Consider the following 24245-nt stretch of genomic DNA (forward strand, 5'->3'; position numbering starts at 1 on the left):
TTTATACTTTAATTCAATGAGCTAAGAAAAGTGTGTTGTGGGGCCCCTACGAGCTATGGTGCTTGCTTCATCATAATTAGGCATGCAGTCATTAGCCACAGCTCTGATTATGGGTCACTGAGGTCAGTTTCAATAATTCCTCAAAAACCTAACCATGCAGTCCCCCCTAACTGTGTAGTTATCTTGCTTTACTGCTGTTTGTGTGATTAGCTGGGAGGAGCTCACGGCAGCATCCTCCCAATAAAAGTGTAGATGGACCGTTCCTTAACTCTTTCTTGCTTCACATACAGATGGCTTGAGGAGGTACAGGGGAGATGCAGGTCTAATAAACAGAATAGAATATCTGCGCCAGGTGTGTTTCTCTGCATTGGTGTCCCATCACAGGCCCACCAGTGTATGTGTGATCTTTGACTCCTGCCAGTTCACAAGCAGGCGGCCAGGAAACGGTTTCAGCCTATCAACCACTGAGGAGATAAAGCCTTTGTATAAGGAATGAGGAAGCAATGAACACATTCAGCCTATCACAGGAGTAGCCCTGAGTGTTCCGATTTATAATTTCTTCATGTCACTGTACGTTATTGAGCCCAAGTAGCTCGCCGTGATCGTATAGTGGTTAGTACTCTGCGTTGTAGCCGCAGCAACCTCGGTTCCAATCCTAGTCACGGCATTGTGGTTGGCAATGTCACGGCAGTTGGGTTTTTCCTTTACAGAATTCCCAAATGTACCAGTTGTTTTTGTAAAATGTCTATTAAAAACAGATCCTTTTCAATATTTAAACGATCTAACAACAAATTATTTAAACACACATGATTATAAGATGTAGGTATACTGTCCTTACTGACATAAATTATCGTTCTTGAACATATTTGCGGTAAGGGGAGCGGAGCTCTCCCCCAGGCCAATCAGAATGCAGATGAATGCAGTTGCAGTTGAGTGACCTGTGTTGTGGCTGTCTACAGGGAATGCACATATGTAGCTGTCTCGCAGCCCGATCCAGACGTCAATCGAAGACAGGTTTCAATGCAAATAGAGCAGTAAGTGCAGAGAAATGCTCACTCTCTAAAAATGGCATTTATACAATAGTAAGATTAAATCCAACCTCACCAGTAGATAGGATTTATCAATAAATAAAGCTTCTCCTCTCTGATATGGAATTACCCCCCAAAAAGTATAAGGGAATACCCAATGCTAACCTATGAGAGGGGCAGACCTCACAGTAGTGAAAAATGTAATAGACTGTTTGATACTACTAGGACATACAAACTACCACAGTACATGTCTTACCTTTTACTTACATAGCATGATGCCCCTAGGACTACCTAGGGCCTACCTTAGGGGTTACTGATATGTAATAAAATTGGAGTTTAAGGCTTGGCAAGTAGTTTTAAATGCCAAGTCGAAGTGGCAGTACACTGCAGCACAGGCACTGCAGTAGCAGGCTTGAGACAGGTTTGAAATGCTATTTCTTTGGGCGGCACAATCAGTCCCTGGGTATATGGTATACCACTTTACAAGGGGCTTTCAAGTAAATTAAATCTGTCAGTCAGGTATACTCCAATTATACACATGATTAGGGAAGAAGCACGTGCACTTCAGCACTGATTAGTAGCGATAAAGTGATCAGAGTCCTAAGGCCAACAAAAAGATACAGCAAAATGCGGAGGTGAAAAGCAATAAGGTGGGGTTGGGACCACCTTAAGAATGCAAGGTCTAACAAAAACGAACTAAGGATAACATGAGTAAAACATCAGGTTTCTCTACAGCATTTGGTGAGACAAGTGGGCCTTCTTTTATCTTCCATAAATGCAATCCTTCCCGGACCCCTTTATTATATAGCTCTTCAAGGAAAAAATATAAAGCACTTACAAAGGAGCCTCAAATACTCAAAGATGGTAGACTTCTTTAATATGGGACATATACTAAAAGCAGCACGAAAACAGAGTGCAATAGGGTCCAAAAAATTTGAGTGACCCATGAGAGTATGCATGCAAGCCTATGGTATTCCAAACTAGAGATATACGCATGCAATTTTTGTTTTTAGGAGAGAATGTGCCTGCTGAAAAAAACCTTATTTTTAAAAAGTGCATTGCAGAATATCAGGAATTTGCTGTGGGACACCTTGAAAACTTGCATACAGATTATGTGCACACACCTTGCAGTCAGTTGTTGTGGCCGAGTGGTTAAGGCGATAGACTAGAAATCCATTGGGGTCTCCCCGAGCAGGTTCGAATCCTGCCGACAACGAGAATCTTTTTAACATCGGCTACAATTTCAGAAGTTAACCTTTAGTATTTCTTCCATGTCAGTTTTATAAATAGGTGGCTTATTTTGGTGTCACTATTGCCATATCACATATTTATTATCGCTCCCCCTTTCATATCTTTGCTATAACTCTCGTCCTTCATTAGCGCTGGTGCAAACGCTTCAAATTATTATACCCTGGCTCTCTCGGTCATACCTGTGCATGCACTTGAAACTTACTTTACCAATAAAAGAAGCAAATAGAGAAAAAAAATAAAAGTGCTAGCTGGATTAGGCAAACACACTTCATAAAACTGCAGTTTCTTTTCTATTCTCCCCCGTGTTACAAGCTTAACTGCTCCCTGTGTAATTTCTCTTAACCTGCTGTTCCTGGAAGAGAATTTCATCTACAAGCTCTTTCTGTGTTTTTTCCTAGTCTTTTCTTTCCCTTTTCTTAGATTTGTAACTGTTCCTTTACGTGCTCTATTTAGGCGCCATTAATCTCATTTGAGCTCCTTGTACCTGCTGCTGTTTTCTCCACACCTCATACTGTCTTTTCCCTCTTTCTCTCTTTCTCTGCGGTTGGTGGCTACTTTCCAAAGCGTCTGATGCCCCAATGTTCCTTCGTCTTGTTGTCAGACGTGAATTTGAAAAGCAACAAAATTAACAAGCCTTTACCACTCACACATGGCAGAAGTTTATACTTTAATTCAATGAGCTAAGAAAAGTGTGTTGTGGGGCCCCTACGAGCCATGGTGCTTGCTTCATCATAATTAGGCATGCAGTCATTAGCCACAGCTCTGATTATGGGTCACTGAGGTCAGTTTCAATAATTCCTCAAAAACCTAACCATGCAGTCCCCCCTAACTGTGTAGTTATCTTGCTTTACTGCTGTTTGTGTGATTAGCTGGGAGGAGCTCACGGCAGCATCCTCCCAATAAAAGTGTAGATGGACCGTTCCTTAACTCTTTCTTGCTTCGCATACAGATGGCTTGAGGAGGTACAGGGGAGATGCAGGTCTAATAAACAGAATAGAATATCTGTGCCAGGTGTGTTTCTCTGCATTGGTGTCCCATCACAGGCCCACCAGTGTATGTGTGATCTTTGACTCCTGCCAGTTCACAAGCAGGCGGCCAGGAAACGGTTTCAGCCTATCAACCACTGAGGAGATAAAGCCTTTGTATAAGGAATGAGGAAGCAATGAACACATTCAGCCTATCACAGGAGTAGCCCTGAGTGTTCCGAATTATAATTTCTTCATGTCACTGTACGTTATTGAGCCCAAGTAGCTCGCCGTGATCGTATAGTGGTTAGTACTCTGCGTTGTGGCCGCAGCAACCTCGGTTCGAATCCGAGTCACGGCATTGTGGTTGGCAATGTCACGGCAGTTGGGTTTTTCTTTTACAGAATTCCCAAATGTACCAGTTGTTTTTGTGAAATGTCTATTAAAAACAGATCCTTTTCAATATTTAAACGATCTAACAACAAATTATTTAAACACACATGATTATAAGATGTAGGTATACTGTACTTACTGACATAAATTATCGTTCTTGAACATATTTGCGGTAAGGGGAGCGGAGCTCTCCCCCAGGCCAATCAGAATGCAGATGAATGCAGTTGCAGTTGAGTGACCTGTGTTGTGGCTGTCTACAGGGAATGCACATATGTAGCTGTCTCGCAGCCCAATCCAGACGTCAATCGAAGACAGGTTTCAATGCAAATAGAGCAGTAAGTGCAGAGAAATGCTCACTCTCTAAAAATGGCATTTATACAATAGTAAGATTAAATCCAACCTCACCAGTAGATAGGATTTATCAATAAATAAATAAAGCTTCTCCTCTCTGATATGGAATTACCCCCCAAAAAGTATAAGGGAATACCCAATGCTAACCTATGAGAGGGGCAGACCTCACAGTAGTGAAAAATGTAATAGACTGTTTGATACTACTAGGACATACAAACTACCACAGTACATGTCTTACCTTTTACTTACATAGCATGATGCCCCTAGGACTACCTAGGGCCTACCTTAGGGGTTACTGATATGTAATAAAATTGAAATTTAAGGCTTGGCAAGTAGTTTTAAATGCCACGTCGAAGTGGCAGTACACTGCAGCACAGGCACTGCAGTAGCAGGCTTGAGACAGGTTTGAAATGCTATTTCTTTGGGCGGCACAATCAGTCCCTGGGTATATGGTATACCACTTTACAAGGGGCTTTCAAGTAAATTAAATCTGTCAGTCAGGTATACTCCAATTATACACATGATTAGGGAAGAAGCACGTGCACTTCAGCACTGATTAGTAGCGATAAAGTGATCAGAGTCCTAAGGCCAACAAAAAGATACAGCAAAATGCGGAGGTGAAAAGCAATAAGGTGGGGTTGGGACCACCTTAAGAATGCAAGGTCTAACAAAAACGAACTAAGGATAACATGAGTAAAACATCAGGTTTCTCTACAGCATTTGGTGAGACAAGTGGGCCTTCTTTTATCTTCCATAAATGCAATCCTTCCCGGACCCCTTTATTATATAGCTCTTCAAGGAAAAAATATAAAGCACTTACAAAGGAGCCTCAAATACTCAAAGATGGTAGACTTCTTTAATATGGGACATATACTAAAAGCAGCACGAAAACAGAGTGCAATAGGGTCCAAAAAACTTTAGTGACCCATGAGAGTATGCATGCAAGCCTATGGTATTCCAAACTAGAGATATACGCATGCAATTTTTGTTTTTAGGAGAGAATGTGCCTGCTGAAAAAAACCTTATTTTTAAAAAGTGCATTGCAGAATATCAGGAATTTGCTGTGGGACACCTTGAAAACTTGCATACAGATTATGTGCACACACCTTGCAGTCAGTTGTTGTTGCCGAGTGGTTAAGGCGATGGACTAGAAATCCATTGGGGTCTCCCCGCGCAGGTTCGAATCCTGCCGACAACGAGAATCTTTTTAACATCGGCTACAATTTCAGAAGTTAACCTTTAGTATTTCTTCCATGTCAGTTTTATAAATAGGTGGCTTATTTTGGTGTCACTATTGCCATATCACATATTTATTATCGCTCCCCCTTTCATATCTTTGCTATAACTCTCGTCCTTCATTAGCGCTGGTGCAAACGCTTCAAATTATTATACCCTGGCTCTCTCGGTCATACCTGTGCATGCACTTGAAACTTACTTTACCAATAAAAGAAGCAAATAGAGAAATAAAATAAAAGTGCTAGCTGGATTAGGCAAACACACTTCATAAAACTGCATTTTCTTTTCTATTCTCCCCCGTGTTACAAGCTTAACTGCTCCCTGTGTAATTTCTCATAACCTGCTGTTCCTGGAAGAGAATTTCATCTACAAGCTCTTTCTGTGTTTTTTCCTAGTCTTTTCTTTCCCTTTTCTTAGATTTGTAACTGTTCCTTTACGTGCTCTATTTAGGCGCCATTAATCTCATTTGAGCTCCTTGTACCTGCTGCTGTTTTCTCCACACCTCATACTGTCTTTTCCCTCTTTCTCTCTTTCTCTGCGGTTGGTGGCTACTTTCCAAAGCGTCTGATGCCCCAATGTTCCTTCATCTTGTTGTCAGACGTGAATTTGAAAAGCAACAAAATTAACAAGCCTTTACCACTCACACATGGCAGAAGTTTATACTTTAATTCAATGAGCTAAGAAAAGTGTGTTGTGGGGCCCCTACGAGCTATGGTGCTTGCTTCATCATAATTAGGCATGCAGTCATTAGCCACAGCTCTGATTATGGGTCACTGAGGTCAGTTTCAATAATTCCTCAAAAACCTAACCATGCAGTCCCCCCTAACTGTGTAGTTATCTTGCTTTACTGCTGTTTGTGTGATTAGCTGGGAGGAGCTCACGGCAGCATCCTCCCAATAAAAGTGTAGATGGACCGTTCCTTAACTCTTTCTTGCTTCACATACAGATGGCTTGAGGAGGTACAGGGGAGATGCAGGTCTAATAAACAGAATAGAATATCTGCGCCAGGTGTGTTTCTCTGCATTGGTGTCCCATCACAGGCCCACCAGTGTATGTGTGATCTTTGACTCCTGCCAGTTCACAAGCAGGCGGCCAGGAAACGGTTTCAGCCTATCAACCACTGAGGAGATAAAGCCTTTGTATAAGGAATGAGGAAGCAATGAACACATTCAGCCTATCACAGGAGTAGCCCTGAGTGTTCCGAATTATAATTTCTTCATGTCACTGTAAGTTATTGAGCCCAAGTAGCTCGCCGTGATCGTATAGTGGTTAGTACTCTGCGATGTAGCCGCAGCAACCTCGGTTCGAATCCTAGTCACGGCATTGTGGTTGGCAATGTCACGGCAGTTGGGTTTTTCCTTTACAGAATTCCCAAATGTACCAGTTGTTTTTGTAAAATGTCTATTAAAAACAGATCCTTTTCAATATTTAAACGATCTAACAACAAATTATTTAAACACACATGATTATAAGATGTAGGTATACTGTCCTTACTGACATAAATTATCGTTCTTGAACATATTTGCGGTAAGGGGAGCGGAGCTCTCCCCCAGGCTAATCAGAATGCAGATGAATGCAGTTGCAGTTGAGTGACCTGTGTTGTGGCTGTCTACAGGGAATGCACATATGTAGCTGTCTCGCAGCCCAATCCAGACGTCAATCGAAGACAGGTTTCAATGCAAATAGAGCAGTAAGTTCAGAGAAATGCTCACTCTCTAAAAAAGGCATTTATACAATAGTAAGATTAAATCCAACCTCACCAGTAGATAGGATTTATCAATAAATAAATAAAGCTTCTCCTCTCTGATATGGAATTACCCCCCAAAAAGTATAAGGGAATACCCAATGCTAACCTATGAGAGGGGCAGACCTCACAGTAGTGAAAAATGTAATAGACTGTTTGATACTACTAGTACATACAAACTACCACAGTACATGTCTTACCTTTTACTTACATAGCATGATGCCCCTAGGACTACCTAGGGCCGACCTTAGGGGTTACTGATATGTAATAAAATTGGAGTTTAAGGCTTGGCAAGTAGTTTTAAATGCCAAGTCGAAGTGGCAGTACACTGCAGCACAGGCACTGCAGTAGCAGGCTTGAGACAGGTTTGAAATGCTATTTCTTTGGGCGGCACAATCAGTCCCTGGGTATATGGTATACCACTTTACAAGGGGCTTTCAAGTAAATTAAATCTGTCAGTCAGGTATACTCCAATTATACACATGATTAGGGAAGAAGCACGTGCACTTCAGCACTGATTAGTAGCGATAAAGTGATCAGAGTCCTAAGGCCAACAAAAAGATACAGCAAAATGCGGAGGTGAAAAGCAATAAGTTGGGGTTGGGACCACCTTAAGAATGCAAGGTCTAACAAAAACGAACTAAGGATAACATGAGTAAAACATCAGGTTTCTCTACAGCATTTGGTGAGACAAGTGGGCCTTCTTTTATCTTCCATAAATGCAATCCTTCCCGGACCCCTTTATTATATAGCTCTTCAAGGAAAAAATATAAAGCACTTACAAAGGAGCCTCAAATACTCAAAGATGGTAGACTTCTTTAATATGGGACATATACTAAAAGCAGCACGAAAACAGAGTGCAATAGGGTCCAAAAAATTTGAGTGACCCATGAGAGTATGCATGCAAGCCTATGGTATTCCAAACTAGAGATATACGCATGCAATTTTTGTTTTTAGGAGAGAATGTGCCTGCTGAAAAAAACCTTATTTTTAAAAAGTGCATTGCAGAATATCAGGAATTTGCTGTGGGACACCTTGAAAACTTGCATACAGATTATGAGCACACACCTTGCAGTCAGTTGTTGTGGCCGAGTGGTTAAGGCGATGGACTAGAAATCCATTGGGGTCTCCCCGCGCAGGTTCGAATCCTGCCGACAACGAGAATCTTTTTAACATCGGCTACAATTTCAGAAGTTAACCTTTAGTATTTCTTCCATGTCAGTTTTATAAATAGGTGGCTTATTTTGGTGTCACTATTGCCATATCACATATTTATTATCGCTCCCCCTTTCATATCTTTGCTATAACTCTCGTCCTTCATTAGCGCTGGTGCAAACGCTTCAAATTATTATACCCTGGCTCTCTCGGTCATACCTGTGCATGCACTTGAAACTTACTTTACCAATAAAAGAAGCAAATAGAGAAATAAAATAAAAGTGCTAGCTGGATTAGGCAAACACACTTCATAAAACTGCAGTTTCTTTTCTATTCTCCCCGTGTTACAAGCTTAACAGCTCCCTGTGTAATTTCTCTTAACCTGCTGTTCCTGGAAGAGAATTTCATCTACAAGCTCTTTCTGTGTTTTTTCCTAGTCTTTTCTTTCCCTTTTCTTAGATTTGTAACTGTTCCTTTCCGTGCTCTATTTAGGCGCCATTAATCTCATTTGAGCTCCTTGTACCTGCTGCTGTTTTCTCCACACCTCATACTGTCTTTTCCCTCTTTCTCTCTTTCTCTGCGGTTGGTGGCTACTTTCCAAAGCGTCTGATGCCCCAATGTTCCTTCGTCTTGTTGTCAGACGTGAATTTGAAAAGCAACAAAATTAACAAGCCTTTACCACTCACACATGGCAGAAGTTTATACTTTAATTCAATGAGCTAAGAAAAGTGTGTTGTGGGGCCCCTACGAGCTATGGTACTTGCTTCATCATAATTAGGCATGCAGTCATTAGCCACAGCTCTGATTATGGGTCACTGAGGTCAGTTTCAATAATTCCTCAAAAACCTAACCATGCAGTCCCCCCTAACTGTGTAGTTATCTTGCTTTACTGCTGTTTGTGTGATTAGCTGGGAGGAGCTCACGGCAGCATCCTCCCAATAAAAGTGTATTTATTTATTTATTTAAAACATTTATTAAGCGCAACTGTCACCTTGCAGGTATCCTGGCGCTGGTGGCTACTCCTGGGTTTATAGACAGGGAGGTTGAACTTTAACTAGCAGGCTAAAGGGGTGAAGGAAAGAGCCAAGTTTTGATTCGTTTCCTAAAGGGTAGGAGATGAGTGATTTGGCGGACATCGGCCGGCAAACTGTTCCACAGCTTAGCTGCAGCCACTCTGAAAGATCTGCCTCCGATCCTGGACTTCTTATATTTGGGGACTTTCACCAGGCAGGCAGTTGTAGACCTAAGTGTTCTGGTGGGTGTGTACCACGAGAACAGGCGTTGGAGAGGTCTAGGTCCTGCACCATGTAGTGCCTTGAAGACCAGACAGAGGGCCTTGAAGGCAATACGCTGCTTCAGTGGTAGCCAGTGCAGCTCGGCCAGCGCAGCGGTGGCAGAGGATCTTCTGGTCCAACCAAGAGCCAGTTTGGCTGCTGCCGACTGAACTCGTTGGAGTCTGTCCAGTAGTGTCACAGGGGATTCAAACAGGAGAGCATTACAGTAGTCAAGGCGACTGAGAATAGTACACCTGACTATCAATGCTCGGGCCGGGGGTGGTAAAAGAGGCAGAACCTTGCGCAGTGAGCGCATGAGGGCTGAGCAGGTAGCAACTGTTCTTGAGACCTGCGTTTCCATGCTCAGCTGGTGGTTTAGCATGACGCCCAGATTGCGAACACTGGTGACGGGTGGTGGGTTGTTAGAGTTTTCCGGGGGCCAGAACTCAGCAGGCAGAGGGCAGGGAATGCGGCTCGCCGGACAGAACAAAACCTCGTTTTCGCGGAGTTGAACTGGAGGGAATTCCGGTGCAACCAGCTAGCGGTGTCTCTTAGACAGTTGTGAAAAGCTTCTAAGGGGATGGATTCTTCGCCCTCCCAAGAAAGCAACAGCTGAGTGTCGTCTGCATAATTTACTGTGGTCACCTTGTGCGATTTGATTAGCAGAACCAGTGGTTTCAGGTAAACATTAAAAAGAATCGGGCTAATAGAGGAGCCCTGAGGAACACCGTGAGGGACAGGGGAAAAGGCCGATTGGTATGGGGGAAGGGATACAGCCTGTTGTCTGTCACTAAGATATGAATAAAACCAAAGCAGGGCCGTACCAGCGATCCCTGCCTCTCTTAACCTCTCAAGCAAAATCCCATGATTGACCGTATCGAATGCGGCAGACAGATCCAATAAAATCAAGGCCACGGCTTGGCCCCTGTCTGCACGCATTCGAAGCTCCTCCATGGCAGTGAGCACAGCAGTTTCAGTGCCATGGGCCGGGCGAAACCCGAATTGGAATTCGTCTAAGACGTGGTGCTGCTCGAGATGGTTTGAGAGGCAGTTGCTGACCCAACGTTCGAGTACCTTCACCGGGAATGGCAAAAGTGATATAGGGCGAAAGTTGGACAGACATTCTGGATTCAGCGTGGGTTTCTTTAATAGCGGGGTGATGAGCGCTTGCTTCCAGGGAATGGGGACGATACCACACCTGAGGGATTGATTGCAAATCATCCGTAAAGTATGAAATAATTCGTGCCCACAAGCTTTCCAGATTTTCGGAGGCAGAGGGTCAAGGGGGGATCCAGAGGTGATGGCCAATGCAACTTTCTCAAACTCTACTTGAGAGATAGGAGGGAAGTCCAGGAGCTCATTCAGGGGAGGACAGGCTAACCTTGGACAGTCAGGATTGGTGAAGCCAACTTCAGGAGGAGTCAAGTGAAGATGTGCCGGAGACATTGCCAGATTATTGATGATAGTCTCAATTTTATCAGTAAAAAACTGAGCGAGACTGTCACAAAGGGTCTGAGATGGGGGAATAGAATTTTTAACACAGTCAGGATGCATGATATTGTCCAGGATCTGAAATATACTTTTAGAACTATTGGCCGCATTGGCTATAGTAGAGCAGTAGTAGTTCGCCTTACTTTCTGCAATGGCGGTTTTGTAGTCCTGGAGTAACTTTTTCCAGCGGGCTTTGTTGATATTGCAGTAACCTTGTCTCCACTTTCTCTCAGCCTGTTTACAGGCTGATTTGAGGGATTTGAGGGACTCGTTGTACCAGGGAGCAGGTGCTCTACCTTTGGGTTTGCAATGTTTTAGAGGGGCAACCGAGTCCGCAATGGAGGTGATTCTCGAACTAAAGGATCTATAATTGTTTTCCACTGAACTAGTGGGAGAGAATCTATCCTGAACTTCGAAGACTTTGGTAGAGGTGCTAAGTTTATCTAAAGCTTTCCAGTTTCGGTAAGAGAATTGTGGTGGCGGATGATTCTTGGGCTTTCTTATTGTGGCATTATTGATATAAAGTTTAATGAGCGAGTGATCAGTCCAGCTCATAGGCAGAATGTCGCCTACTTGAGTTAGGCCCGGACTCGAAAAGATGAGGTCGAGACGATTGCCTGCAGAGTGAGTGGGGACCTTTATCAGTTGGCAAAGGCCCACGTTCTCGCAGGACAGTAGAAGGTTTCCCAACCCGGTGTCCAGGCTGCCATTTGGCCAGAGATTGAAATCTCCTAGAATGATAAGTTTGCTATGAGAGGTTGCCATATTGGTGATGGTCGTGAGGAGCATTTGCTGTTGCGAAAGGAGAAAGGCCCCAGGCAGTCGGTAGCAGATGATCACCGTAAATATGCCTCCAGAGTGACAGTTTATGGCCAGACCAAAGAGCTCGATCCCAGGTACCGGATCGATATCAATGGTATTAATCTGCCACGCGGCTCGGAAGATGACCCCAACTCCGCCGCCGCGGCCTTTGGGTCTGGGAAGATGAAGGATGTTAAAATTTAAGGGGCAGGCAGAAGCTAAGTCGGTCTCACAGTTGGCGTGTGTCCAGGTCTCAGTAAGAAAAAGTACATCTAAGTGGTGGGAATCTATAAGAAGATTAATTTCGGTGGCGTGCTTCGGTAAGGATCTGACATTCAGGAGGCCTCCTGCAATTAGGCCCTTATGAGTGAAATCAGTTAAGAGAGACGCAGTCTCTTCAAAGGTGAGCTTACCTTCGTGTGCGTACCCTCGTAGGTAGAGCAGCGTGTCGCGGGTGTAGCCAGGCGATTGCAGGCTAAGACAGACAGGGTTTGTGGCGCTAGGCGCGTCCTCATCGCGGACGAGCGCAGACGAGCTTGCCCTTAGCGCGCCTTCGGCGCGCAAACGGCGTGCCCGCTGCGCTCGTCCGCTGCGCTTCCGAGGGTGGCACATGGCTTATAGTAGCAGCTGATGACGTTGGAGGGGGCGTGGCCAACAGGTGTGGGCGTGGCTACGCTCTCCCTCGGCGTGCCAATGGCGCCCAGAAGCAGCGTTTGTGGGGGACAGGCAGTGTCAGCTAGTTATCAGCTGCACTGCGGAGTCAGGGTGAGTCAGGAAGAGCGAGTGCAAGATTTCAATTTTAAAAGTACAGTAAACACACAAAATGTTAAAAACAGCTCAGATCAAGGCTCCCGGCTTTCCGCCTCAGGAGTAACACAATTAGTGAAGCGTCGCTCGTTTCCGGCGCGCTTTAAGCGATGCGATAGCGGGGGGCGTGGCCAACAGGTATGGGCGTGGCTACGCTCTCCCTCGGCGTGCCAATGGCGCCCAGAAGCAGCGTTTGTGGGGGACAGGCAGTGTCAGCTAGTTATCAGCTGCACTGCGGAGTCAGGGTGAGTCAGGAAGAGCGAGTGCAAGATTTCAATTTTAAAAGTACAGTAAACACACAAAATGTTAAAAACAGCTCAGATCAAGGCTCCCGGCTTTCCGCCTCAGGAGTAACACAATTGTAGATGGACCGTTCCTTAACTCTTTCTTGCTTCACATACAGATGGCTTGAGGAGGTACAGGGGAGATGCAGGTCTAATAAACAGAATAGAATATCTGCGCCAGGTGTGTTTCTCTGCATTGGTGTCCCATCACAGGCCCACCAGTGTATGTGTGATCTTTGACTCCTGCCAGTTCACAAGCAGGCGGCCAGGAAACGGTTTCAGCCTATCAACCACTGAGGAGATAAAGCCTTTGTATAAGGAATGAGGAAGCAATGAACACATTCAGCCTATCACAGGAGTAGCCCTGAGTGTTCCGAATTATAACTTCTTCATGTCACTGTACGTTATTGAGCCCAAGTAGCTCGCCGTGATCGTATAGTGGTTAGTACTCTGCGTTGTGGCCGCAGCAACCTCGGTTCGAATCCGAGTCACGGCATTGTGGTTGGCAATGTCACGGCAGTTGGGTTTTTCCTTTACAGAATTCCCAAATGTACCAGTTGTTTTTGTAAAATGTCTATTAAAAACAGATCCTTTTCAATATTTAAACGATCTAACAACAAATTATTTAAACACACATGATTATAAGATGTAGGTATACTGTCCTTACTGACATAAATTATCGTTCTTGAACATATTTGCGGTAAGGGGAGCGGAGCTCTCCCCCAGGCCAATCAGAATGCAGATGAATGCAGTTGCAGTTGAGTGACCTGTGTTGTGGCTGTCTACAGGGAATGCACATATGTAGCTGTCTCGCAGCCCAATCCAGACGTCAATCGAAGACAGGTTTCAATGCAAATAGAGCAGTAAGTGCAGAGAAATGCTCACTCTCTAAAAATGGCATTTATACAATAGTAAGATTAAATCCAACCTCACCAGTAGATAGGATTTATCAATAAATAAATAAAGCTTCTCCTCTCTGATATGGAATTACCCCCCAAAAAGTATAAGGGAATACCCAATGCTAACCTATGAGAGGGGCAGACCTCACAGTAGTGAAAAATGTAATAGACTGTTTGATACTACTAGGACATACAAACTACCACAGTACATGTCTTACCTTTTACTTACATAGCATGATGCCCCTAGGACTACCTAGGGCCTACCTTAGGGGTTACTGATATGTAATAAAATTGGAGTTTAAGGCTTGGCAAGTAGTTTTAAATGCCAAGTCGAAGTGGCAGTACACTGCAGCACAGGCACTGCAGTAGCAGGCTTGAGACAGGTTTGAAATGCTATTTCTTTGGGCGGCACAATCAGTCCCTGGGTATAAGGTATACCACTTTACAAGGGGCTTTCAAGTAAATTAAATCTGTCAGTCAGGTATACTCCAATTATACACATGATTAGGGAAGAAGCACGTGCACTTCAGCACTGATTAGTAGCGATAAAGTGATCAGAGTCCTAAGGCCAACAAAAAGATACAGCAAAATGCGGAGGTGAAAAGCAATAAGGTGGGGTTGGGACCACCTTAAGAATGCAAGGTCTAACAAAAACGAACTAAGGATAACATGAGTAAAACATCAGGTTTCTCTACAGCATTTGGTGAAACAAGTGGGCCTTCTTTTATCTTCCATAAATGCAATCCTTCCCTGACCCCTTTATTATATAGCTCTTCAAGGAAAAAATATAAAGCACTTACAAAGGAGCCTCAAATACTCAAAGATGGTAGACTTCTTTAATATGGGACATATACTAAAAGCAGCACGAAAACAGAGTGCAATAGGGTCCAAAAAACTTGAGTGACCCATGAGAGTATGCATGCAAGCCTATGGTATTCCAAACTAGAGATATACGCATGCAATTTTTGTTTTTAGGAGAGAATGTGCCTGCTGAAAAAAACCTTATTTTTAAAAAGTGCATTGCAGAATATCAGGAATTTGCTGTGGGACACCTTGAAAACTTGCATACAGATTATGTGCACACACCTTGCAGTCAGTTGTTGTGGCCGAGTGGTTAAGGCGATGGACTAGAAATCCATTGGGGTCTCCCCGCGCAGGTTCGAATCCTGCCGACAACGAGAATCTTTTTAACATCGGCTACAATTTCAGAAGTTAACCTTTAGTATTTCTTCCATGTCAGTTTTATAAATAGGTGGCTTATTTTGGTGTCACTATTGCCATATCACATATTTATTATCGCTCCCCCTTTCATATCTTTGCTATAACTCTCGTCCTTCATTAGCGCTGGTGCAAACGCTTCAAATTATTATACCCTGGCTCTCTCGGTCATACCTGTGCATGCACTTGAAACTTACTTTACCAATAAAAGAAGCAAATAGAGAAATAAAATAAAAGTGCTAGCTGGATTAGGCAAACACACTTCATAAAACTGCATTTTCTTTTCTATTCTCCCCCGTGTTACAAGCTTAACTGCTCCCTGTGTAATTTATCTTAACCTGCTGTTCCTGGAAGAGAATTTCATCTACAAGCTCTTTCTGTGTTTTTTCCTAGTCTTTTCTTTCCCTTTTCTTAGATTTGTAACTGTTCCTTTACGTGCTCTATTTAGGCGCCATTAATCTCATTTGAGCTCCTTGTACCTGCTGCTGTTTTCTCCACACCTCATACTGTCTTTTCCCTCTTTCTCTCTTTCTCTGCGGTTGGTGGCTACTTTCCAAAGCGTCTGATGCCCCAATGTTCCTTCGTCTTGTTGTCAGACGTGAATTTGAAAAGCAACAAAATTAACAAGCCTTTACCACTCACACATGGCAGAGGTTTATACTTTAATTCAATGAGCTAAGAAAAGTGTGTTGTGGGGCCCCTACGAGCTATGGTGCTTGCTTCATCATAATTAGGCATGCAGTCATTAGCCACAGCTCTGATTATGGGTCACTGAGGTCAGTTTCAATAATTCCTCAAAAACCTAACCATGCAGTCCCCCCTAACTGTGTAGTTATCTTGCTTTACTGCTGTTTGTGTGATTAGCTGGGAGGAGCTCACGGCAGCATCCTCCCAATAAAAGTGTAGATGGACCGTTCCTTAACTCTTTCTTGCTTCACATACAGATGGCTTGAGGAGGTACAGGGGAGATGCAGGTCTAATAAACAGAATAGAATATCTGCGCCAGGTGTGTTTCTCTGCATTGGTGTCCCATCACAGGCCCACCAGTGTATGTGTGATCTTTGACTCCTGCCAGTTCACAAGCAGGCGGCCAGGAAACGGTTTCAGCCTATCAACCACTGAGGAGATAAAGCCTTTGTATAAGGAATGAGGAAGCAATGAACACATTCAGCCTATCACAGGAGTAGCCCTGAGTGTTCCGAATTATAATTTCTTCATGTCACTGTACGTTATTGAGCCCAAGTAGCTCGCCGTGATCGTATAGTGGTTAGTACTCTGCGTTGTGGCCGCAGCAACCTCGGTTCGAATCCGAGTCACGGCATTGTGGTTTGCAATGTCACGGCAGTTGGGTTTTTCTTTTACAGATTTCCCAAATGTACCAGTTGTTTTTGTAAAATGTCTATTAAAAACAGATCCTTTTCAATATTTAAACGATCTAACAACAAATTATTTAAACACACATGATTATAAGATGTAGGTATACTGTACTTACTGACATAAATTATCGTTCTTGAACATATTTGCGGTAAGGGGAGCGGAGCTCTCCCCCAGGCCAATCAGAATGCAGATGAATGCAGTTGCAGTTGAGTGACCTGTGTTGTGGCTGTCTACAGGGAATGCACATATGTAGCTGTCTCGCAGCCCAATCCAGACGTCAATCGAAGACAGGTTTCAATGCAAATAGAGCAGTAAGTGCAGAGAAATGCTCACTCTCTAAAAATGGCATTTATACAATAGTAAGATTAAATCCAACCTCACCAGTAGATAGGATTTATCAATAAATAAATAAAGCTTCTCCTCTCTGATATGGAATTACCCCCCAAAAAGTATAAGGGAATACCCAATGCTAACCTATGAGAGGGGCAGACCTCACAGTAGTGAAAAATGTAATAGACTGTTTGATACTACTAGGACATACAAACTACCACAGTACATGTCTTACCTTTTACTTACATAGCATGATGCCCCTAGGACTACCTAGGGCCTACCTTAGGGGTTATTGATATGTAATAAAATTGGAATTTAAGGCTTGGCAAGTAGTTTTAAATGCCACGTCGAAGTGGCAGTACACTGCAGCACAGGCACTGCAGTAGCAGGCTTGAGACAGGTTTGAAATGCTATTTCTTTGGGCGGCACAATCAGTCCCTGGGTATATGGTATACCACTTTACAAGGGGCTTTCAAGTAAATTAAATCTGTCAGTCAGGTATACTCCAATTATACACATGATTAGGGAAGAAGCACGTGCACTTCAGCACTGATTAGTAGCGATAAAGTGATCAGAGTCCTAAGGCCAACAAAAAGATACAGCAAAATGCGGAGGTGAAAAGCAATAAGGTGGGGTTGGGACCACCTTAAGAATGCAAGGTCTAACAAAAACGAACTAAGGATAACATGAGTAAAACATCAGGTTTCTCTACAGCATTTGGTGAGACAAGTGGGCCTTCTTTTATCTTCCATAAATGCAATCCTTCCCGGACCCCTTTATTATATAGCTCTTCAAGGAAAAAATATAAAGCACTTACAAAGGAGCCTCAAATACACAAAGATGGTAGACTTCTTTAATATGGGACATATACTAAAAGCAGCACGAAAACAGAGTGCAATAGGGTCCAAAAAACTTGAGTGACCCATGAGAGTATGCATGCAAGCCTATGGTATTCCAAACTAGAGATATACGCATGCAATTTTTGCTTTTTTAGAGAGAATGTGCCTGCTGAAAAAAACCTTATTTTTAAAAAGTGCATTGCAGAATATCAGGAATTTGCTGTGGGACACCTTGAAAACTTGCATACAGATTATGTGCACATACCTTGCAGTCAGTTGTTGTGGCCGAGTGGTTAAGGCGATGGACTAGAAATCCATTGGGGTCTCCACGCGCAGGTTCGAATCCTGCCGACAACTAGAATCTTTTTAACATCGGCTACAATTTCAGAAGTTAACCTTTAGTATTTCTTCCATGTCAGTTTTATAAATAGGTGGCTTATTTTGGTGTCACTATTGCCATATCACATATTTATTATCGCTCCCCCTTTCATATCTTTGCTATAACTCTCGTCCTTCATTAGCGCTGGTGCAAACGCTTCAAATTATTATACCCTGGCTCTCTCGGTCATACCTGTGCATGCACTTGAAACTTACTTTACCAATAAAAGAAGCAAATAGAGAAATAAAATAAAAGTGCTAGCTGGATTAGGCAAACACACTTCATAAAACTGCAGTTTCTTTTCTATTCTCCCCCGTATTACAAGCTTAACTGCTCCCTGTGTACTTTCTCTTAACCTGCTGTTCCTGGAAGAGAATTTCATCTACAAGCTCTTTCTGTGTTTTTTCCTAGTCTTTTCTTTCCCTTTTCTTAGATTTGTAACTGTTCCTTTACGTGCTCTATTTAGGCGCCATTAATCTCATTTGAGCTCCTTGTACCTGCTGCTGTTTTCTCCACACCTCATACTGTCTTTTCCCTCTTTCTCTCTTTCTCTGCGGTTGGTGGCTACTTTCCAAAGCGTCTGATGCCCCAATGTTCCTTCGTCTTGTTGTCAGACGTGAATTTGAAAAGCAACAAAATTAACAAGCCTTTACCACTCACACATGGCAGAAGTTTATACTTTAATTCAATGAGCTAATAAAAGTGTGTTGTGGGGCCCCTACGAGCCATGGTGCTTGCTTCATCATAATTAGGCATGCAGTCATTAGCCACAGCTCTGATTATGGGTCACTGAGGTCAGTTTCAATAATTCCTCAAAAACCTAACCATGCAGTCCCCCCTAACTGTGTAGTTATCTTGCTTTACTGCTGTTTGTGTGATTAGCTGGGAGGAGCTCACGGCAGCATCCTCCCAATAAAAGTGTAGATGGACCGTTCCTTAACTCTTTCTTGCTTCACATACAGATGGCTTGAGGAGGTACAGGGGAGATGCAGGTCTAATAAACAGAATAGAATATCTGCGCCAGGTGTGTTTCTCTGCATTGGTGTCCCATCACAGGCCCACCAGTGTATGTGTGATCTTTGACTCCTGCCAGTTCACAAGCAGGCGGCCAGGAAACGGTTTCAGCCTATCAACCACTGAGGAGATAAAGCCTTTGTATAAGGAATGAGGAAGCAATGAACACATTCAGCCTATCACAGGAGTAGCCATGAGTGTTCCGAATTATAATTTCTTCATGTCACTGTACGTTATTGAGCCCAAGTAGCTCGCCGTGATCTTATAGTGGTTAGTACTCTGCGTTGTGGCCGCAGCAACCTCGGTTCGAGTCCGAGTCACGGCATTGTGGTTGGCAATGTCACGGCAGTTGGGTTTTTCTTTTACAGAATTCCCAAATGTACCAGTTGTTTTTGTAAAATGTCTATTAAAAACAGATCCTTTTCAATATTTAAACGATCTAACAACAAATTATTTAAACACACATGATTATAAGATGTAGGTATACTGTACTTACTGACATAAATTATCGTTCTTGAACATATTTGCGGTAAGGGGAGCGGAGCTCTCCCCCAGGCCAATCAGAATGCAGATGAATGCAGTTGCAGTTGAGTGACCTGTGTTGTGGCTGTCTACAGGGAATGCACATATGTAGCTGTCTCGCAGCCCAATCCAGACGTCAATCGAAGACAGGTTTCAATGCAAATAGAGCAGTAAGTGCAGAGAAATGCTCACTCTCTAAAAATGGCATTTATACAATAGTAAGATTAAATCCAACCTCACCAGTAGATAGGATTTATCAATAAATAAATAAAGCTTCTCCTCTCTGATATGGAATTACCCCCCAAAAAGTATAAGGGAATACCCAATGCTAACCTATGAGAGGGGCAGACCTCACAGTAGTGAAAAATGTAATAGACTGTTTGATACTACTAGGACATACAAACTACCACAGTACATGTCTTACCTTTTACTTACATAGCATGATGCCCCTAGGACTACCTAGGGCCTACCTTAGGGGTTACTGATATGTAATAAAATTGGAGTTTAAGGCTTGGCAAGTAGTTTTAAATGCCAAGTCGAAGTGGCAGTACACTGCAGCACAGGCACTGCAGTAGCAGGCTTGAGACAGGTTTGAAATGCTATTTCTTTGGGCGGCACAATCAGTCCCTGGGTATATGGTATACCACTTTACAAGGGGCTTTCAAGTAAATTAAATCTGTCAGTTAGGTATACTCCAATCATACACATGATTAGGGAAGAAGCACGTGCACTTCAGCACTGATTAGTAGCGATAAAGTGATCAGAGTCCTAAGGCCAACAAAAAGATACAGCAAAATGCGGAGGTGAAAAGCAATAAGGTGGGGTTGGGACCACCTTAAGAATGCAAGGTCTAACAAAAACGAACTAAGGATAACATGAGTAAAACATCAGGTTTCTCTACAGCATTTGGTGAGACAAGTGGGCCTTCTTTTATCTTCCATAAATGCAATCCTTCCCGGACCCCTTTATTATATAGCTCTTCAAGGAAAAAATATAAAGCACTTACAAAGGAGCCTCAAATACTCAAAGATGGTAGACTTCTTTAACATGGGACATATACTAAAAGCAGCACGAAAACAGAGTGCAATAGGGTCCAAAAAACTTGAGTGACCCATGAGAGTATGCATGCAAGCCTATGGTATTCCAAACTAGAGATATACGCATGCAATTTTTGTTTTTAGGAGAGAATGTGCCTGCTGAAAAAAACCTTATTTTTAAAAAGTGCATTGCAGAATATCAGGAATTTGCTGTGGGACACCTTGAAAACTTGCATACAGATTATGTGCACACACCTTGCAGTCAGTTGTTGTGGCCGAGTGGTTAGGGTGATGGACTAGAAATCCATTGGGGTCTCCCCGCGCAGGTTCGAATCCTGCCGACAACGAGAATCTTTTTAACATCGGCTACAATTTCAGAAGTTAACCTTTAGTATTTCTTCCATGTCAGTTTTATAAATAGGTGGCTTATTTTGGTGCCACTATTGCCATATCACATATTTATTATCGCTCCCCCTTTCATATCTTTGCTATAACTCTCGTCCTTCATTAGCGCTGGTGCAAACGCTTCAAATTATTATACCCTGGCTCTCTCGGTCATACCTGTGCATGCACTTGAAACTTACTTTACCAATAAAAGAAGCAAATAGAGAAATAAAATAAAAGTGCTAGCTGGATTAGGCAAACACACTTCATAAAACTGCATTTTCTTTTCTATTCTCCCCCGTGTTACAAGCTTAACTGCTCCCTGTGTAATTTCTCTTAACCTGCTGTTCCTGGAAGAGAATTTCATCTACAAGCTCTTTCTCTGTTTTTTCCTAGTCTTTTCTTTCCCTTTTCTTAGATTTGTAACTGTTCCTTTACGTGCTCTATTTAGGCGCCATTAATCTCATTTGAGCTCCTTGTACCTGCTGCTGTTTTCTCCACACCTCATACTGTCTTTTCCCTCTTTCTCTCTTTCTCTGCGGTTGGTGGCTACTTTCCAAAGCGTCTGATGCCCCAATGTTCCTTCGTCTTGTTGTCAGACGTGAATTTGAAAAGCAACAAAATTAACAAGCCTTTACCACTCACACATGGCAGAAGTTTATACTTTAATTCAATGAGCTAAGAAAAGTGTGTTGTTGGGCCCCTACGAGCCATGGTGCTTGCTTCATCATAATTAGGCATGCAGTCATTAGCCACAGCTCTGATTATGGGTCACTGAGGTCAGTTTCAATAATTCCTCAAAAACCTAACCATGCAGTCCCCCCTAACTGTGTAGGTATCTTGCTTTACTGCTGTTTGTGTGATTAGCTGGGAGGAGCTCACGGCAGCATCCTCCCAATAAAAGTGTAGATGGACCGTTCCTTAACTCTTTCTTGCTTCACATACAGATGGCTTGAGGAGGTACAGGGGAGATGCAGGTCTAATAAACAGAATAGAATATCTGCGCCAGGTGTGTCTCTCTGCATTGGTGTCCCATCACAGGCCCACCAGTGTATGTGTGATCTTTGACTCCTGCCAGTTCACAAGCAGGCGGCCAGGAAACGGTTTCAGCCTATCAACCACTGAGGAGATAAAGCCTTTGTATAAGGAATGAGGAAGCAATGAACACATTCAGCCTATCACAGGAGTAGCCCTGAGTGTTCCGAATTATAATTTCTTCATGTCACTGTACGTTATTGAGCCCAAGTTGCTCGCCGTGATCGTATAGTGATTAGTACTCTGCGTTGTGGCCGCAGCAACCTCGGTTCGAATCCGAGTCACGGCATTGTGGTTGGCAATGTCACGGCAGTTGGGTTTTTCCTTTACAGAATTCCCAAATGTACCAGTTGTTTTTGTAAAATGTCTATTAAAAACAGATCCTTTTCAATATTTAAACGATCTAACAACAAATTATTTAAACACACATGATTATAAGATGTAGGTATACTGTACTTACTGACATAAATTATCGTTCTTGAACATATTTGCGGTAAGGGGAGCGGAGCTCTCCCCCAGGCCAATCAGAATGCAGATGAATGCAGTTGCAGTTGAGTGACCTGTGTTGTGGCTGTCTACAGGGAATGCACATATGTAGCTGTCTCGCAGCCCAATCCAGACGTCAATCGAAGACAGGTTTCAATGCAAATAGAGCAGTAAGTGCAGAGAAATGCTCACTCTCTAAAAATGGCATTTATACAATAGTAAGATTAAATCCAACCTCACCAGTAGATAGGATTTATCAATAAATAAATAAAGCTTCTCCTCTCTGATATGGAATTACTCCCCAAAAAGTATACGGGAATACCCAATGCTAACCTATGAGAGGGGCAGACCTCACAGTAGTGAAAAATGTAATAGACTGTTTGATACTACTAGGACATACAAACTACCACAGTACATGTCTTACCTTTTACTTACATAGCATGATGCCCCTAGGACTACCTAGGGCCTACCTTAGGGGTTACTGATATGTAATAAAATTGGAGTTTAAGGCTTGGCAAGTAGTTTTAAATGTCAAGTCGAAGTGGCAGTACACTGCAGCACAGGCACTGCAGTAGCAGGCTTGAGACAGGTTTGAAATGCTATTTCTTTGGGCGGCACAATCAGTCCCTGGGTATATGGTATACCACTTTACAAGGGGCTTTCAAGTAAATTAAATCTGTCAGTCAGGTATACTCCAATTATACACATGATTAGGGAAGAAGCACATGCACTTCAGCACTGATTAGTAGCGATAAAGTGATCAGAGTCCTAAGGCCAACAAAAATATACAGCAAAATGCGGAGGTGAAAAGCAATAAGGTGGGGTTGGGACCACCTTAAGAATGCAAGGTCTAACAAAAACGAACTAAGGATAACATGAGTAAAACATCAGGTTTCTCTACAGCATTTGGTGAGACAAGTGGGCCTTCTTTTATCTTCCATAAATGCAATCCTTCCCGGACCCCTTTATTATATAGCTCTTCAAGGAAAAAATATAAAGCACTTACAAAGGAGCCTCAAATACTCAAAGATGGTAGACTTCTGTAATATGGGCCATATACTAAAAGCAGCACGAAAACAGAGTGCAATAGGGTCCAAAAAACTTGAGTGACCCATGAGAGTATGCATGCAAGCCTATGGTATTCCAAACTAGAGATATACGCATGCAATTTTTGTTTTTAGGAGAGAATGTGCCTGCTGAAAAAAACCTTATTTTTAAAAAGTGCATTGCAGAATATCAGGAATTTGCTGTGGGACACCTTGAAAACTTTCATACAGATTATGTGCACACGCCTTACAGTCAGTTGTTGTGGCCGAGTGGTTAAGGTGATGGACTAGAAATCCATTGGGGTCTCCCCGCGCAGGTTCGAATCCTGCCGACAACGAGAATCTTTTTAACATCGGCTACAATTTCAGAAGTTAACCTTTAGTATTTCTTCCATGTCAGTTTTATAAATAGGTGGCTTATTTTGGTGTCACTATTGCCATATCACATATTTATTATCGCTCCCCCTTTCATATCTTTGCTATAACTCTCGTCCTTCATTAGCGCTGGTGCAAACGCTTCAAATTATTATACCCTGGCTCTCTCGGTCATACCTGTGCATGCACTTGAAACTTATTTATTTATTTATTTATTTAAAGTTTTATATAGCGCGAACAAGACCCGTGGGTATCAGAGCGCTTCACATAAAAGTAGTTTAAATATTAACAAGAAGATAACCATTAAACAAACAAATAGATATGAGGTAGATAGTTATATGGCTATAGTGAGTGCTTAAGTAACTACATTCCACTCAGGTTCGTCGATTATAATACAAATTAACTTTACAACATGAGGTTATGTCATTTGTCTTTTTTGTCATACCTATGAGGTAGCGGTTATATAGTTTCAGGATGTGAGATAGTTGTATGAATTAGTTTTGACAAGAGGTAGCAATTGGTAT

General features: G+C 42.8%; 8 non-coding genes across 8 annotated transcripts; all 8 read left to right on the forward strand.

Annotated features, from left to right (window-relative positions):
• Positions 1–3533: 3533 nt before the first annotated feature.
• TRNAH-GUG (transfer RNA histidin (anticodon GUG)) lies at positions 3534–3605 on the forward strand. The gene has a single exon. It is a non-coding gene; the product is annotated as a tRNA-His (tRNA).
• A 1499-nt stretch (positions 3606–5104) lies between these two features.
• On the forward strand, positions 5105–5186 carry TRNAS-AGA (transfer RNA serine (anticodon AGA)). The gene has a single exon. It is a non-coding gene; the product is annotated as a tRNA-Ser (tRNA).
• Positions 5187–8046: 2860 nt separating this feature from the next.
• TRNAS-AGA (transfer RNA serine (anticodon AGA)) lies at positions 8047–8128 on the forward strand. Its single transcript has one exon. It is a non-coding gene; the product is annotated as a tRNA-Ser (tRNA).
• A 5076-nt stretch (positions 8129–13204) lies between these two features.
• Positions 13205–13276, forward strand: TRNAH-GUG (transfer RNA histidin (anticodon GUG)). The gene has a single exon. It is a non-coding gene; the product is annotated as a tRNA-His (tRNA).
• Positions 13277–14775: 1499 nt separating this feature from the next.
• Positions 14776–14857, forward strand: TRNAS-AGA (transfer RNA serine (anticodon AGA)). The gene has a single exon. It is a non-coding gene; the product is annotated as a tRNA-Ser (tRNA).
• Positions 14858–16146: 1289 nt separating this feature from the next.
• Positions 16147–16218, forward strand: TRNAH-GUG (transfer RNA histidin (anticodon GUG)). The gene has a single exon. It is a non-coding gene; the product is annotated as a tRNA-His (tRNA).
• Positions 16219–17718: 1500 nt separating this feature from the next.
• On the forward strand, positions 17719–17800 carry TRNAS-AGA (transfer RNA serine (anticodon AGA)). Its single transcript has one exon. It is a non-coding gene; the product is annotated as a tRNA-Ser (tRNA).
• A 5802-nt stretch (positions 17801–23602) lies between these two features.
• TRNAS-AGA (transfer RNA serine (anticodon AGA)) lies at positions 23603–23684 on the forward strand. The gene has a single exon. It is a non-coding gene; the product is annotated as a tRNA-Ser (tRNA).
• Positions 23685–24245: the final 561 nt, after the last annotated feature.

The sequence above is a fragment of the Lissotriton vulgaris genome, unplaced genomic scaffold (genome assembly GCF_964263255.1).
Source record: "Lissotriton vulgaris unplaced genomic scaffold, aLisVul1.2 SCAFFOLD_301, whole genome shotgun sequence".
Taxonomy (NCBI): domain Eukaryota; kingdom Metazoa; phylum Chordata; class Amphibia; order Caudata; family Salamandridae; genus Lissotriton; species Lissotriton vulgaris.